Source organism: Canis lupus, chromosome 14 (genome assembly GCF_011100685.1).
Source record: "Canis lupus familiaris isolate Mischka breed German Shepherd chromosome 14, alternate assembly UU_Cfam_GSD_1.0, whole genome shotgun sequence".
NCBI lineage: Eukaryota > Metazoa > Chordata > Mammalia > Carnivora > Canidae > Canis > Canis lupus.
The window spans coordinates 8162645-8180236 of NC_049235.1; the positions used below are offsets into that span (position 1 = coordinate 8162645).

Genomic DNA, 17592 nt, shown 5'->3' on the forward strand with positions numbered 1-17592 from the left:
GAACTTCAACACAGGACTTGGTATTTGTCACAACTGGTAAATTACATTTCAGTTTGTAAGTTGCAGCCCATCTCTCTTCATACTTGTAAGAAATTCTGAACCCTGGTTTTCTGTTCTAAACAGAACACAGTCTTGTTGATCTCAAATGTAATAAGCATGCTTTCTGGGCCTTTGCCCAAGTTTTTGAAAGGGCAGACAGACCCAGGGGCAGAAACCTAAAACTTGTACTGTGATTCCAAGATGCCAACATCCAAGGATTTGGGAAGTGCTTTCGAGAAGGTAAGCACTATGGTGGAAGCTTGTGGAAGCTCTTGAGGCAGGGCAGAGCTGAGAAGGATGGGGTCTGCATTTTACACTCTGCAAACCCAGACCCTTTCTCCTTCATATTTACTGGACTCAAGGTTTCCAGAAAAGTAAGGCTACTGCCATTTACATGCACTCACAGATGGATATGGGTAAGAGTCTATGTTAAAAATGGAGATGAGGCAGAAAAGTACTTAGAAATAGCGAGGGAATGATGCTCCTCCTCTGCCCAAGAGGGCTGACTTGGCTCTGTCGCCTCCCAAAGCCCCTTGTCTCCTCTTGGCAGCTCTGCCTATCTTCTTGGAACAATGGTTCTCTCTGGTAATTATAGAAACTCTCTGGGGAAGGCTGGCTAGGTCACAGGTAGATGGCTGTGGGAATGCAGAGAAGGATCTTGGCAGCAGCACAGACAGTGGATTTGCGAGCGACGTGATAAATGGAAGAGGAATTTGCGCCTAAAGACCAGGGGAAAGTGGTGTGAGAGAGGACTAAAATAAAATAAAATAAAATAAAATAAAATAAAATAATTAAATTAAGCTAGGAACCTGAGGCCAAAGTGAGCTTTCTTCATAGACTGCTCTGATGGCAAACCCCTAGACATCTCAAGGGCACATGTGACCTACTGGGGGTCCAACTCCCCAGATTTTACACAGCAATAAGGTCTTCTGGGTAAATGGGTTTTACACCACGGAGCTCCCTGATAGCACAGGAACTGAATCACTCAAGTCAGTGAAGGCAAGACTTAAAGCTTTCTTTCTTGGGTGTGAGAGCATAGGCTCTAGACGTGAGTTGTCTGGGGAAGGGGGTCAGCAGGGGAATGATAAGGCATGGAGATTCTTTAGGACCTGCTGGGTCACACTGACTTGATCTGTCTATAAATGATATAAAAATGGAGGTAAGATCACCAGAAAACAGTGTTTTTTGCAGAAATTCTTTATCCTCATAGGGGTATACAAACAAGAATTTTCCACAGGCCAAAAAGAAAAAGGAGAGAAAGAAGAGCGTGAACTGGGTAAACCTCTTCTGTTAACTACACACACACACAGTGCCTGGCTCAGCCTCCTTATGAAAAGCGGATGGGACGAATCACATGGTACCTGAGGCCATGTGCCTGGGGCAGAGGGTGTCCTGAGGTTCATTCCTGCTACAGAATGCAGTGCTCTCTGGGAAACTTCTCCTGTGCATGCTTGCCTCAGCCTCCCTGGTTCCAGCCAAGCTTTCATCGTGTGAAACTACAGCATCAACTCAGGACATCTTTCCCACTCACAACCCCACGAGAGACCCGCTGCTCCTGTGACCTCACCAGTCTCTCCCTTCCTACACCTTGGGCTCTCTCTCTGGGTACTTTCCTCCCTAGCTGTACTTCCTGGAGCTGTACTCCATTTCATAAGGAGGAGTCAGAAAGTTAAAGAGGTTCAGTGCCTTAGGTGTAAGGACACACAGCTACTGAGTGACAGCACCCCAAGGGAAAAGCGGGGCCGTTTCCCCGTTTCACAATGGTTGCTAACCATCGTACCATCCAGTTGCACAGACATGTCATTAGACTCGAAGCTCCTCAAGTCTTCTGGTCTCATCAGTAAGTTGAGGTGGTGGGTGGTTAGAGCCACAATGGGCCCAGGAGAGAGAAGGAAGAGGGGAACTGCTGGGCCCTGTCAGGGTGGCACCTAAGGAGAAAGCTGTCCTCTTTGGGAGGCCCCGGAAGAACAGAACGGGCAGCTTGGGGTAATGAGTGAGGGCTGCGGGACAAAAGCAGGAAGCAGCTGGGCCTTGTTTTGTTTTATCCAGACCGGAAAGGGGAAACCTTCTGGGGGTCACAGCAGAACAACAGATCAATCACTGAGCCCTCTATGGTACTTCCTGTAAAAGACCTGGATGGAAAGGGAAGAGTCATCAATTCTAGGCATTGAAATGATGCTGTGTTTGCTCCTTTTGTGGTGGCAAAAAAGACCGGCAAGGGAGCTCAAGGGTGAAGGTTCCAGCCCCCCATCTACTCCCAGGAATGAGCACAAGGCAAGATATCTGAGGTTGATGATAAGCTCTGAAAGGCTTTGCAATCCTGCTCAGCTTCCCCACATGGCTTGTTCTCTGGGAGACTGAAAGACACACACCCATGCAAACGGCTAGAAAGTTCTACAAACCAGAGACAGCATTTTCCACGGAGGGCAAATGTGCAGCCTGAAGCCCTCAGAGTGGAGGCAGCATGCGCAAAGTGATGAATAGTTTATGTGGGGAATGGAAGATAGCTTACAACAGCAGGGATGATACATATACACTGCGTGGCTTGAGAACCTGACGCTACCCCTCTCCTAATGGCTTTCTGCTCTCTTGCTCCCAAGACAAAAATTGGTCCTGGATGCTCTCCCTTGAAGCCATGCAGTAGGCCAGGTCACCTCTTGAAACAGTTTTCTGTGGGAACACCTTCCCTCCCTCCTTCTCTCTGTTCATTCCCGAGGTTGTTAAGAAACAGCCTGCATGTTTCCCCAGTTCATCCCACTCTTTCCAATCAGGGCTAATTGAACCACTTAACTCAAAGACAATAACATTTGTGTTTCAAACCATTAAGAAAGCGTCTCAGTTGAGGCGTTATGCATGAGGCCTGCTCAGGGGGGATGGTTAGTACACACTCACATACAAACATGCCCACAAGACATACTCAATGTGTAAACGCACACATGACTAACAGCTCTAGGAGAAATTCTGCAGAAGTATATTCAGCAAAAGTGTCAGCCTGTCTTTTTAACAGGGTTTTCTAAACTAAAAAAAAAAAAAAAAAAAAAAAAAAAGAAAAATCACTGCCAGCTCTAATTCAAGGCCTATAAATTGCAGCTGTGTGCTTATCCCTCCCCAACCAAGAGCTTCTACCTCCTGTGTTGTCTGAGGTCCAGAAAAGAGAAGGAAAGAAGAGAGATGCAGAGCTCAGATGCTACCACACTTGGCAGCTAGAACTTTTCTGGGAGGAGGTAGGATGGCAGAGAAGTGCTTCCTGCTGCATCCTTCGGGGTTTCCTGCTAGTCTCCCCTGTCATAAGGGAAGCCCATAAGCCACAGCATTACATAAAGGAGAGGTCCATGGGGCACAAAGGTTTGACAGCACCAACAAGAATATCCTCGCTGAACAGTTTCCCTCCAAGTCCTAAGAGGCCCCAGAAACATGAGGAGAGGGATCAGGGGTGCTGCTTTGTCCTCAGGAGCGTGGTGGAGAAAGTGAGGACGAAGGGGTGACGCCAGTGACAAGTGAGGAAAGGGGAAGAACTGCGGAAGGGGAGGTGGGCCCGTGACCCCAAATCAATTTTAACCCTAGGCAGGACAGAAGACTTAAGATAATGAGTGGAAATAGCCCCTGGTCCTAATCTTAGCTCTGCCACTACTTTCTGCCAGTGTAACTTTCAGGTTAGCCATTGAACTTCCCTGGGTTTGTGTTTCCTCATGGGATGAGATGGCAAACACCCGATTCCAACCCTTGCTTCTTTACCTTCCAGTTGCAGGCTTCCTTCTATTCCCTCTCCAGCACGTGCCTCACCTGCCAGGACGAGGGCCTGGAACGCTGGGGCAGTAATCTGACTTTTAGGGTGTTTGCTCATCTCTCTTTGAGCCCAGGTGCTGTACCTGAGGTGCTGAGAGGAGGTGCTTCTTCTGCCATGGGATTCCAAGACCGATGCTTTCCCCTGGAAAGTCCCATTATGTAACAGCAAGCCTAATCAGTTCACCACAAGTTGCTGTATTACAGTCTGTATGCTTTCAGGGACCACAGAGAAGAGATACTGTTAGCAGGGAGACAGACAATGCTAGTCTGACCTTTAAAAAGGGGGAGAAAAGATCAAAGAAAAGGAAAAATGGTGAATTCATAAACCACAGGTAAGAAAGCTTAAAGTCTGTCCTGGACCAAATCCCAGAACCAGTTGTTCAGATGTGGTTTGTGAGCTCTTAGAAAGCATTGATTTGAGACTAACCCTATTTCCTTTGTTGGGGGTCATGAAGCCATATGATGAGGGGTCTACCATATACCTGCTTTCCCCAGGGAATTGAACTATTTTGTTTTAGGGGGGTGGCAGGGCATAAAACGATAACCACAGTTATCCCCCTCTCAAGTATTTCTCAACTCTTTTTCTTAAGTTAACGAGAAAGTCCCGGCTTGGTACTAAACTGTCTTTAGCAAAAAGAGGGCAGCCCTCAGGCTCAGAGCCTGGCAAGCCAACAGGCTATAGCCAGAATTCAGTACCACTTTTCTGTGTTCTCTGTATTTATGCTCAAAGTTTCCTCTCACCTACAGCAGGTGATATATTTCCAATTAAGGACGTTTCCTTTAAGATAACTTATTTCAGAAAAAATACACAGAGATTCAAAGTATTTAGGAAATTATAGTATGGTAGTACTTGCATTTGGCAATAGCACATAGGTGGTATAAAGATACCTGGAGTTTCGGAGGGAATGCTGGGAACTGAACACAGGCTGGCACAACCAGGGAAGGAGCCACTCAGTGGTATGAGGGCTGCCCGCTGGTTGCTCACTCAATGGCCATTTCCCCTTCTCTCTGCTGGCAACTATCATTTTTTCCTTGTGACATCTGTATGTGACTCAGGAAAATGCTGAGTCTAAGTTATATTTTTGTGCCATGGATTTCTTTGGCAGGGAGGGAGGGAAACCTATGGACCTCTTCATAGAATAATGCCTTTGAGTATAACAAATTAAAACATACAGGATTGCAATTAAAAAGCCACTTATGCCCAGTTATTAAAATATTTTTAAAAGCCATCCAAATCAGGATATATAATATAAAATATTATAATATATATGCACATATATATTTACGTATATGTAAATATATATGTGCTTCTTTACTAACACACTAAATAGCAAGATCAAACAAAGGTCTAAAAATTGTAATTTTGGGCAGCCCGGGTGGCTCAGTGGTTTAGTGCCGCCTTCAGCCCAGGGCCTGATCCTAGAGACCCGGGATTGAATCCCACATCAAGCTCCCTGCATGGAGCTTGCTTCTCCCTCTGCCTGTGTCTCTGCACCTCTCTCTGTCTCTTATTAATAAATAAATAAAATATATTTTTTAAAAAATTAAAAAATAAAAATTGTCATTTCAAGGCAGTGATAGGAGTAAACAGTTATTTTGGAATTCCTGGTACAATTTTGATAGGAAAATATTTCTGATTTCTTTTGGTAATGAAGTCATAGATACACTAGTTTTACTGATTTGTTGCTTACATTCATATTAAAGGAAATGCTAAATTTGAGTTAGAGTTTAATAAAAAAGATGTGATTTTTTTCCCCGTCCAAATTCATGGACCCCGTGAGTACCTGGTTTCAGTCAATCATTTGGGTGGAGGAGAAAAGAACACCCTTTCCTAATCCCACATAACAGTTTGAAAGTGTCATCCAAATCTGGATAATAAGATATAAGAAGTCATGTGAAAGGCATGTGGGAAAGGACATTTTTGCTTTTAAAAAGAGAAGGCATAAAATAAAAAGCCTAATTTCTCCTGCCTTTGGAGATTAGTGTGTGTGTGTGTGTGTGTGTGTGTGTGTGTGTGTGTGTGCAATGTCTAGAGCTATGGCAACCATTTTGCAGCCAAGAAAAACACTTGTGGTCATGCTGAGAGAATGGCACAGCAGAAAAGATGGAAAGAACCAAGGTGTCCGTTCTGATATGGGGCCACTTCTCAGTTAAACCAACCCACCCTGGAGCTCCCTTACTTTGGGACTGACTTTATATAAGGTAATCAATCTCCTGCTTGGATATTCTATTACTTGCAGCATAAACCATCTATAGCCTAAACACCATGAGCCTTTTCCATGGTTACAGGTCATTTTACAACCTCCACAAAAAAACCAGGTAGGTGGATCCCCTAATATTTCCAAGGCATAGGATTGCTCTGTATCCCAAGCCCCTGTCTTTTGTCAGCCTCTCAGGCTCCTCAGTGTAGAGCAGAAGAGTTTTCTATAGTGTGATGGGACTGCTAATGGCAGGAGGGCTCTTAGTAAAGGATGCCACCCAGAGCATTGGCCTAGAGCTTTATTGTGGGTGCAACAACCTGTGTGGACAGGCAGAAGAATCAGGGTTCATGAACTCGGTCTACGAAAGAGGGCACAAGTGGTCCAGCACAACTATAAATGGACAGCCAGAAAGGCTAGGTTTCCAGGTTTTTAAGTGGTTCTGATTCAAATATCAGGGTGTATACCATTTCAGTTCTTTACAAGAGATTCTTTCCCTTTTTCTCCCTCAGCAGCCCACATCTACCTTCAGTTTCCATTCTATCATTGCATGAATTCCTCAATTCATAGCCATAAATCTGATAGAAAGCTTGGAGAAGACATCAGAGAGACTTTATAATCTCTGCTAATCCTGTAATCGGGAGCTAAACCCAGGACACAAGTGGATTTGCAAAAATAAGGATTTTGGAAACTCAAATGGCATTAGCAGGCCCCAGAGACAAATGTACACAACGAATGAATGAGATCCATCAATACAGAAACGGGCACATTCCTTCTACTCCACGTAAACCATGTAGAGAAAGGAAGAACTGAATGGGAAAAGGCTGAAGAGGAGAGTAAAGCCATCCCTTTTGAAGGTTCTCTTAACTGTAAATTTGGGAAGTAGGAGCAAGAAGAGGAATAAGAGGTCGGGGAAAGGAGGTAAAAAGGGAGACAAACCTCTATTCTAAGTGCTTTTTTATTATTTTCTTTGGGGCAAAAACAATGAGTGACTTCAGCAAGGTGAGAGCAAGGAAGGACAAATTTTTAAAAAGAAGCATCTTGCCTATACATGGGTCCCACATAGAAAATTCCTTGGTCACCAGTTTTCATGTCACTGGTTTTTAAAATTTCTGCTTATCTGACCTGCTTGGGGCTGGGGGTGAGGGGGTGTTTGCCACCCATGACAAGGGTCTCTGTGAGAGAAGCAGGGCTAGATAGGTCTACAAAGCCTATTTCTTCAGAGGCCTCCCTGTGTCTTTTTGGATGAGGCCTGAATAAATCTGTTTGTGCTACCCATCGGGGCAGCAAAGCTCCTCAACTGCACTAAGCAGAGAAGTGAATGACACACAAACCACTGGTGAAGGCAACATAGCACTGGAGATGGAAGCTGGGTCTGGGGGAAATGTTCCTTTAGCTGGATGGAAATATTTCCCTGGGTTTTCTTCTCCGAGCATCCAGATATGATGGCATTGAGTCTGTGGGTGAGTCCCTGGGTGGGGCAGCATCTGCTCCTTTTGGGGACCAAATGTTCCTTGGGAAAGGCTAAGTACAGGCCAGTGCAGGACACCCTACTCTGCTAGATTCTTGGCCCCACACAGAGCCTTTTTCAGGCCCATGGCTTTTCCTAGAGGTTTCTGAAAACAACAAAGTATTTGTTTGGTTACACCGTCCTACTTCATGGACACTCTTTATAAAGTGTTGCAATGTTTCATACATTATTTAAGATAGATAGACTAAAAGAATGGGCAACCATATTTTTTGATCTTATTTGTAGCCAAAGAGTTGGACATCAGGCCCTTTGTCAAAATATTCAACATAATTAGGGAAAATGAGATACAAAGGGGGTTTTAGCCCTGGCAAAGGAGACACCAACAGAGAAACCCTGCAGAACTGAAATGAAGGGGCAGGGATAACCGAAGTCACCTTTGAGATATGCCATGTAAGATAAAACTCAGCCGCTCTCTTGGTTTCTCCAACAAAGATGTAGCTTAATATGGAGATGTTTGGGAGGGGGTCTGTCAGAGACTGAGACAACCCCTCCCCTGCCTCACTTGCCAGTGCTATTGTGCTCTAGCTCACATGTGAGGCTTTAGAAAAATTCAATACCTACTTAATTCTTCTTCCCAGAAAACAGTATTTAATGAGAATGGTCTTGTTCACCTAAGCAAGTGAGTCAAGGTTATGTGTTTAGAAAACTCATTAATAACAAATAACATTCTTAAAGAGACAGACACTAGTGGAGACAGGAGCTGGCAGGGAGCCAGCTGAAAATGGGGTAAGGTTGTCCACAGTGGTAAAGGCCAGAGCTGGGCCTGGTCTATCAGAGTAGGAGCTCCTCTTGGTCTCAAGTTGACAAAGAATTTTACCCTGCAGCTCCCAGATACACAGCAGAGCGTCTTTTTCCTGTCCCTCTGCACATACAGAAGCAAAAGACTGCTTTAATTGGTCAGGAAATTGAGAAAGCTCAGGCCAACACAGGGTTCTGCTGGCTGATAGACAGTTGGACCAGTCGAGCACAGTGCTGCACATAGTCTATATCCTAGCTGAGGTTTCTGCCACAGAGAATTAGAATGTCCCAATTTGTTGGTTGGTTTTTTCATATTCATCTTTCACTTACTGTCTCATGTGCACACACATGGCCTTAAATAGATTCCATGGACTGGCATCTGGAGGCAGACTGCCAGAAGCCACAGCAGGAGGGAAGAAGCTGGAAGTTTCTCCATGTACCTGGGATCCCAAGATGGCCTCCTCTTGGGGAGGGATTCCGAGGGTTTGGTGCCAGCTCCAAAGCACCAAGTTGCTAGGCCAGAGGGGCCAGTTGAGGGGGTGTGGGGAGGGTGGGGTAGGGCAGGCAGCCCTACTCCAGCCCAGAGACTGCTCACTTACACAAAGAAACCTTTCAGAATTATTGGCTGACAGGGCTCCTAACAGACTCCCCCCACCCCGCCACGGTTTGTGCACTGAATACAAATCAAGCAGCCTCACTGGGCTGCCACACAAACTGGCCCAAATCACCAAGAAAATGATACAGAATGAAGGCTCTTCCCAGCCAGGCTGCCAGGGTCCAGATATTGTGATAGGTGGTTTCCAGATCCCCATCTCATCGCCCAACAAAAGTGTGGGCTTTAGCATCCCTCATCAGAAACAGCCATTTCAGTGTGCTGTCCTTCAGAGAAGTTTAAAATAGATCAGTGACAGGTTCATGAGAACACAGTTTACCGTTCTTGGCTGGTAGTGAGGCAAGAACTGAAAAAGTGGGGATTCATAGCCAGGGGGTGGCATTCTGAAGTAAAGGAGTATAAGTTTCAAGGTAGTCATGTTATTCTTGTATAGAAACAAACAAATCTACCTGTCAGTTCAGGCCAAATTTAGAATTGTGTGTGAGAGACAGTAAGTAAAAGAGAGAGAATATGAACATGAGCAGATCAATTGACCAACCAACCAACAAACTGAGGAATTCTAATTTTCTCTACACTTGCTAGAGGAGTGGAGGGTGCTAGCTTCTTTATTTGAAGTTCTTTCATCCCAAATTCTTCTAGATATAAAGGTGATTCCCACTAGAAGCATTTGCAGATAGAACTGCATTTAAAAACATAGACCAAGAGCAGGCTGGAGGCTGGGAAGATCTAACTCCTGAAGAGGCTCACATCACAATAATAAAGGAATGCAGCATCTAGGAACCTGGGTGTCAGCCAACCTACCAGTCAGTCCTTTGATGACTCATGGGGAAGCCAGTGGTGTGAGCTCCAGGCTGGTCTCCTGGTGTTCCCAATGCTGTATTCCTCTCCACTTCTAAGGCTAGAGAGCCTGTCCCTCTGCTCAAGGATTTTGAAGGGGCAGGGGGCACAGTGAAGATGCTCACAATGGCATCTAAGAGACAGAATTCAAGTTCACGTTTCCATTAGGATCCCTCCAATTCTACCTCTGAAGCTCCTTAGAGGAGATCAAAAGAACCCACAGAGCACTAGGCTGGTACTGGATGAAAAACTAATAAGGCCACACCAACTGGAACTAAGAAAACTCTAGCCGTAGCTGAAGCTGGAAGCATGAAACTGAAAACAACAAGTTTTGTGAGCCAGCTTGATGGCTACAGATGCTGAGCCACAAGAAACCGAATAGCAGATCAAGAAGGCTGGCAGAGAAGAGGTAGTGCCAAAATAGCACTGCCTATGAACTGAGGGGATTAGAGTGGCTTGGAGACCACACAAGAGATTCAAAAATAAACTGCAGAAAAGGACACAACAGGTTTCAAGCTAAATTGAACAGATTAAAACAGAGGTAGTTCCAACCTGAGCATACTTCTTAAAGTCAGAAATTCCCTAGGGTAAGTATAAAAAGTATGTTCTCAACTTGTTCATACTTTCTAAACTAAGTTTTTCCCTGGAGCAGTGAGCTGCTCCATAAAAGACCCTAGAATATTCCCAGGAAGATAGTTCAAAGCTATGGGACTGGAAAAAAAAAATTCTGTGACACACTCATAGTGGAATAAAATGGAGTCACCACATGAAGAAGCAGGTTCTCTCAAAGCAAAAGGGAAACGAAATTAATGATAAAGCTGGTGAAGGACCCAGGTGGCCTGGGCTCCCAATCAGGCTCACCACATAGCTCTTTGCCTTGTCTTGCCGGAGTGTTTTAAATTAAGAGTTTGTTGATGGAATTGTTTGTTCTTTAGGCATACAGAATTTGAAGACTGACAGCTAACAGAGATGAAGACCCTGCACAGAAGCTCTGGGCACCTCTCATTGCCCAGCTGGATGCCCACCAACTGTGCTATAGCTTAGGCACTCAGTGGGATATTTATAGTTGCCTTTATATTTACCCAGCTCTCCATAAAATGAGGTAATGGGGCGCCCTTTACTGCTGCTAGTGGTGATTGTCCTAACATTCTTTAATTAGCAAAAAGCGTTGGCACAGCCACTTTCAAAACATTTGATCTTACTGTCCCGGTGTTCCCTATTTCAGGCTCAACAACCCCCACTCCCTTTGGAGAAAATGCACTTTAACAAATTTGAAATTGACCGGCACGTGTGTACATGAGCACAGTTAAGTGTATCTGCGTTTCTCTACTCACTCTTCTGCTCGGTCCTCACACATCACAAACTGCCAAGAACCTGTGAGGCTTTGTAACTCTGTGAAACTCTCATGAATCTGTCCGTAAGGGGCTAGGAATTCTAAAAATTGAGGACTGGAGAAAACTTAAGGTCACTAGGATCCTCCTTAATTTTCCCAACATCAAAAGCAAAAAACAAAAAAACCCAAACCCTGGTGATTCCTCACCTATCTTTTCAAAGATTTATAGAGCAGGGCTAGGGCTATTGATATACGACTAGGGAAGCCTGAGCTCTTATTCACAAGGGCCAAAGAACATTCCTCTTTCCTCTGAAATAATTCACTATTATGATAGAGGTACTGGACATAAGATGGGAAGGGTGAAGGGCCTCTGCTTTCTTGGGGATGTGTAATAAACGAATAATCACATAAACAAGATAATTTCAGATAATGGTAAAAAAAAAGAACAAGAAAATAAAACCTGTAACATAATGTTACTGTGAGTGGTGGGGCTATTTTAAACAAGGCAGTCATGGAAAGCCTCTATGAAGAGACCTGTTCTGGAAGGAACAAACACCGGAAGAGTAGTGGAAGGACATTCCGGGTAGAGGACAGAGCCGAGGACCTAATAGGGAGAGAACTGGCTTACAGTATTCCAAGAGAAGAAAGCAGAGCAGTATAGCTTAAGTGGAAGAAATGAGGAAGATGGTAAAAATATGAGGGTAGAGGTGCAGGCAAGGCAATGATGGCTTAGGACGTGTGGTCCATGGTAAGCAGTTTGGTTATCAAGTTAATTATGAAGGGAAGACACAGGAGCATTTTAAGCAAATCAATAACAGTGTAATAAAATGTCACAAAGATCACTTTGGCAGCTGTGGAGAATACACTGTTGAGGGCAAGAGTAAAAAGCTACGCCTTTAAGAGGTAATTTCTTAGTTCTGAAGTAATATTCTGTGGTCATCTCTTATGTTTACATTAAGGGAAGCTGGGGAGAGGGTATATTTTTGATCTGTAAGTCAAGAAATTATCTAAAAAAAATTAACTGGTAAGAACAATGGAAACCACCTTATTATTGTTAATGGAGAATTAAAAGGTCTAAATCAGGTATGCTGCCAAAGACAGAGAAGTGTAGGGTGGGAGGAGGGGAAGGGAGAGGAAAAAAAAAAGGATCAAGAATCGACTTTGGATAAATTATTTCATTTCAACACTAGTTTCCATATGAAGAAATAATAGCTGCTGTGGTCACAATCTACTAATATGGAGTGTGTTTTCCCTTACTCCCTTCTTGTCCAAAAATACCACACAGTAATTATAGTTATGAATTCCACTTCATACATGAAGAATTTGAGCCTTACAGAAGTAACTTACATATGCAGTATGCAAAAGGCAGAACCAGGATTTGAACCCAGGCCTCTAACTCCAGAACACTTTCATAACGACCACTATAATGCCCCACTAGCACATGCGCAAGCACATGTATGTCTGCCTCCTCCTCCCGAGCTCCACACTATCTTATAGGAATCAGTTTGGGGGAAAACTTGTTTGGGTTTCTCCCAACCAAAATATGAATACATTTATACACACTGGCAAATCTGTGAAAAGGTTAACTATAGGCATGGACCCCTACGTAAGGATCCAATTTATGATGGCACATATGAATTGTTGAAAAGTCATTCTATGCATAACTCCCAGTCCCACATCTGAATTTGCTGGACTCTGATCTTAATGTGTCTCTTAGTCTTCAATGAACAGGAAGCTCAACATATATGTGACATAGTTATACTTGAGCCAGATTAGGTAGTAATGTCAAAAGGTACTTCTAGCATTACTGGTAAATGCTCGGGATAAAATACTGGCAAATGTTCGAAATAAAATCTAGAGGCCAGGTAAAGAGTGAGCAAATTACCAAGACAAGGGATCACGAGAAGCATAAGGCAAGCAACAGGATGCAGATGTTTCACGTTGATCTAGTCAGCCTGCCCCCTTCACTTGGCTCATGTGATCTGTCCTAGCTGCTGAGCTGACTGAGGGACAGACGGATTCCTTCCCTCCTGGGGGCTGTCCTGCTCCCATGCTGCTCCTCTCTACTTCTCAAGCACAGGCATGTGGAGGGGCACACTGCTGGCTGTCAGATGCACCCTTCCCTTCCGCTCCCTCTTAAGTGGCACCTCACAGCGGTTTATAATGTGGGCACTAGACAGATGTGAGATTGAACCTGGCTCTGGGATGCCTGGATGGCTCAGAAGTTAAGCCCTGCTTTCAGCTCAGGGTGTGATCCTGGAGTTCAGGGATGGAGTCTCACATCGGGCTCCCTGAGGAGAGCCTGCTTCTCCCTCTGCCTCTCTGTCTCTCATGAATAAATAAATAAAATCTCAAAAAAGGAAAAAAAGAAACCTAGCTGTCACTGTAGTAAGCTCAGTGAGCCCCAGAAAGGTTATGTCCATATCCTAATCCTGTGACTATGACCCTATTTGGAAAATGGGTCTTTGTGGATATGATTAAGTTAAGGATCCTGTGATGAATTCATCCTGGATTACCTAGGTGAGCCCTAAATCTAATGACAAGTGTCCTTATTAAGTCACAACGCAGAGAGAGAGAGAGAGAAAGAGAGAGAGAGAGAGAGAGAGAGAGAGAGGCAGAAGAGTCAACATGACCACAAAGGCAGAGATTGAAGTGATACAGCCACAAGTCAAGGAATGCAACAGTCACCAGAAGCTGAAGAGGGAAGGAACAGATTCTCCCCTAGGGCCCTTGGAGGGAGCATGGCCTTGCCATATTTTGCAATTCTAGCCTTCAGAACTGCGAAAATAAATTTCTGATGTTTAAGCCACAAATATGTGGTAATTTGTTATGACAGCCTCAAGAAACTACTACAGTCACTTACTAGTTAGTTCTGTGACCCTGAGAAAGCTGCTTAAATCCATCTGCAAAATGGGGACTCTAATGGTACCCACCACTCGAAAACTGTGAGGATTACATGGGCAAGGACACAGTGCCCCGTACCTGTGAACCCCAAGTAAATATTGCTGTTCACATCATTATTGTTACTGCTGTACAAAGGGAATTAAAGAGAAGGATAGAACACAAGAGCCTGTAGTGGGCCTGTGCACCTGCAGAGGTGAACATTTCTAAGGCTTCTGGCTGGACCTCGGGTCTGTTTGAACACAGAGGAGGTTGTGGCTAAAATGGGCACCAAACCGATTATTCCAAAAGAGGAGGCTGTGGGGAGCTTTGGGAGGTTTCTCCCTTTACTAAGGCCTACCAGCCCACAAAGAAATTTTAAGCCCCAGGAAACTAGCCTCAGGAGAGAGAAAGGCCCTTCTATTCTATAGTTTTTTCTGCCATTCTTATTAAGCATCTCGTCTCTTCTTTGCTGAGGTTTTTGCAAATTACTCTGGATGAGACCTGCAGAGAAAGGGCTTTTTTTTGTACACTTCCTTCTGATTTCCTTAAAGAACAGAATTCTTGGGGGTGGGGGAAGAAAAGTGGATTCTCAGGGCACTCAGAAGAGTAATTTTACAATACCTGGGTTCAAGGGATAAAACCCATTTCCTTTATGATCATGTATATACAGCAATGGTATAGCCACAGCTTCACTAAAGAATCACAGCCAAGAGGGGTGCCTAGGTGGCTCAGTTAGGTGTTTGCCTTTGGCTCAGGACATGATCCTGGGTTCGGAGATGGAGTCCCACAGCAGGCATCAGGCTCTGCTCAGCAGGAAGCCTGCTTCTCCCTCTCCCTCTGCCCCTCCCCACATTTATGCTCTGTCTCTCAAATAAAATAATTAAAAACTTTTTTTTAAAAAGGATCACAACCAAGAAAAATAACATTATTATTATTTTGCAATAGTGATTTTATCCATGAAAAACATCGTGATCGGTTGACCGTGTAGGGGTATTTGCATACATGGGGGAGAGTGAGAGATGCAAACATATGAGAGCTTGAGTGCACATGATGTGTTCTCTGCTTGGTTAAGAGGAGGTGACTATTTCCATATGGATGGTTTCTTATACTATTCTGTTGTTGCTAATTCACCAATCAACTGATGTCTTTCCTTCATTTGTGGAGGATAATTTCTGTACTATTTTTTTCTTTTCCTTTCTTCCTATTTCCCAAGTTCCTTTTCCACCCTTGCTCTTGTTCTGTTCTTTCCTCGAATGGAAGAGTAAAATCTATAAAAGTGGAAAAGGTGCTTGAGTAGAGGTTGGCAGCCCAACAGTACTGAAAATAGGAACTAGAGATTCAGAGCATATGTGATCTTCTTACCACTGGTGGATCTACCTTAAGGGACCAAAAGCCTATTGGAGGCCAAGATAACACTTGGCCAAAGATTATTCAGTCCTGGCAAACTCTATGAGGCATTATGGACATCTAGTGGCTGCTCGGAATAATGGCTCAGGGATGCACATCAGTGTAGGGAGTAGTCTAGCTCTGGGCTTTATCAGGAGCCCAATTATCCTGACTGAGTGAGGCGGTCCTGTGTCCCCTTACAGTCAGTTCCCTGGGTGACTATTTCTTTCATTTCTTATTAGGATTTCAAAGTCACTCAGAATGGCAGACTGGTTCTACTGAAGACCCATCTTGATCCCTGTCCAACAAAGTATAATGACAACACCGTATAAGACCACAGAAGACCATGGTCTTCAAGTTCCAGGCTTAAACATCATTACGCTGTCCTCCCGACCAAGGGGCAGAGCTCAGGAATGACAGACTCTATCAGTCAATCCTGTGGCTTTAGGTCAGTCACTATGCTTCTCTGAACTTCACTAATGACTCTGATGAGAGGCTGAGTCAATATACTCTCCAAGATACCTTTCACTTTAACATTCTGTGATCTATCAGCCTTTTTAGTAGCTGGGAAAACAAAGTGTGATCTACTCTGCTCTGGCACTGTGAATCTCTAGATTCAACTAAAGGAAGCATTCTCTTCAACTTTGTGGCTCATTTCCAAGTCTTGGCTACCATCCCAATGGATTAACCTTCTTCAAAGAGCTATGTATCTGAGAAGAGGTGGGAATCAGGGACTATGAAAGTCGGAGGGAATATTCTAGTCTACTTCCTTCAAATAAAGAAACCAGTGTTTGGAGCTGTTTTAAGATCTATAACAGGGATCCCTGGGTGGCGCAGCGGTTTGGCGCCTGCCTTTGGCCCAGGGCGCGATCCTGGAGACCCGGGATCGAATCCCATGTCGGGCTCCCAGTGCGTGGAGCCTGCTTCTCTTTCTGCCTCTCTCTCTCCATGCCTATCATAAATAAATAAATCTTAAAAAAAAAAAAAAAAAAGACCTATAACATTGTCTAGCCAGTGTCAAAAAGGAGACTAGAACACAGGTATCCCAACTTTAGGGCAGGTACCAAGTTGCTGACAAAAACCTTGCCTAATCACTGGCTGGCTTCTTCAGTTCTCTCTGGCTTTATCATAGCAGTCTCTCTATGCAAAACCACAAGTGACAACATTCTTGAGCCAGTGCTTCCTCTTACTCTTCCTCTCAAAGTTTAAGCTTTCCTCTTTGTTTCTTGGTTGTACCACTCCAAATCAAGGAAGCTGTCAGAACCAGGGGCTGAAGAGCAATGGATGACGGCTAGACATTCAGGCTCTGGGGTTAGAGATCTTAGGGCCACTTTCAGTTCAAAAGGACTGTGGGGCGCCATGGCTCTACAGCCTCATCAGTCAAGCCTATATCTTCTGTGGTGCTCTCTCGGCTTAGCCAGCCTCCAGAGGGCAAAGCAGTCCCATCTAGAACTCCATGGGCTTCACCAAACTTGGGCTTATTCATGGTCATCAATCATTCACAAATATTTACTGGGAGACAACCTCATTATTAAGTACTGGCTGGATCCAAGGCAGCCCACCCTTCCATCCACCTATACCATAAGGGGGCATAACCTTTCATTTTCAGTGCCTGGAGTGAACAGATGGGGTCTGAGTTTGCCTACATTGGCAGGAAACCGTCTGGGCAGAGTCCCTCTGTTGCCTGAAGAGGTGAGGGCAGCCATACCCCAGTGTACCATCACACCCTGGCCGGGGTGTCCTCTGGCATTCTACCAGCCTGATGCCATTTGTGGCAAGGAGAAGAACCACTCACCAGTAAGCTTCTGATTTTCCTCCATAGTTCCCTGTCAGGATAGGATTACATTCCCCGGATCTATAAGATGGTAGGGTTCTGCTTGAACCTGATGACGTGCAGATGGGGCTTCAGCCAGGAAAGCAAAAGGAGCCACTGCAGAGCCCAGATAAAGCCTAGTATCAGGGTTTAACTTATCTCCCCTTCTCTCTCATTCTTTCTCTTGATGAATCATTGTGAATAAAACAAGTTAAAGGATGTATTTTCTCAGTTCCTCCACTCCTACCCTTTGTTCTGTTTATTTCTCACACACCTGTCACTGAACTTTTTTATACAGCCTTTCCTTCCCTTTGCTTCTGTCATTTACTCTCTGCAACGTAGACACAATGGACATTTTTGTTAGTGATGAAAACACTGGGCTCAGGGTGAGAAGACTGGATTGAAATGCTGGCTCTGCTGCTTTGAGGATGTATG

The 17592-nt window shown here is 44.5% G+C and overlaps 1 protein-coding gene and 2 long non-coding RNA genes across 3 annotated transcripts in view; 1 reads left to right on the plus strand and 2 right to left on the minus strand.

Moving 5' to 3' along the window:
- Nucleotides 1-17592, minus strand: part of SND1 (staphylococcal nuclease and tudor domain containing 1) — a 427586-nt gene that overhangs the window by 38402 nt on the left and 371592 nt on the right. The gene's annotated exons all lie outside the window — the stretch shown is intronic.
- Nucleotides 1-17592, minus strand: part of LOC119866555 — a 79278-nt gene that overhangs the window by 18961 nt on the left and 42725 nt on the right. The gene's annotated exons all lie outside the window — the stretch shown is intronic.
- Nucleotides 9726-16123, plus strand: LOC111098732. Its single transcript, XR_005369322.1, has 3 exons — nucleotides 9726-10329; nucleotides 10678-10844; nucleotides 15587-16123. It is a non-coding gene; the product is annotated as an uncharacterized LOC111098732 (long non-coding RNA).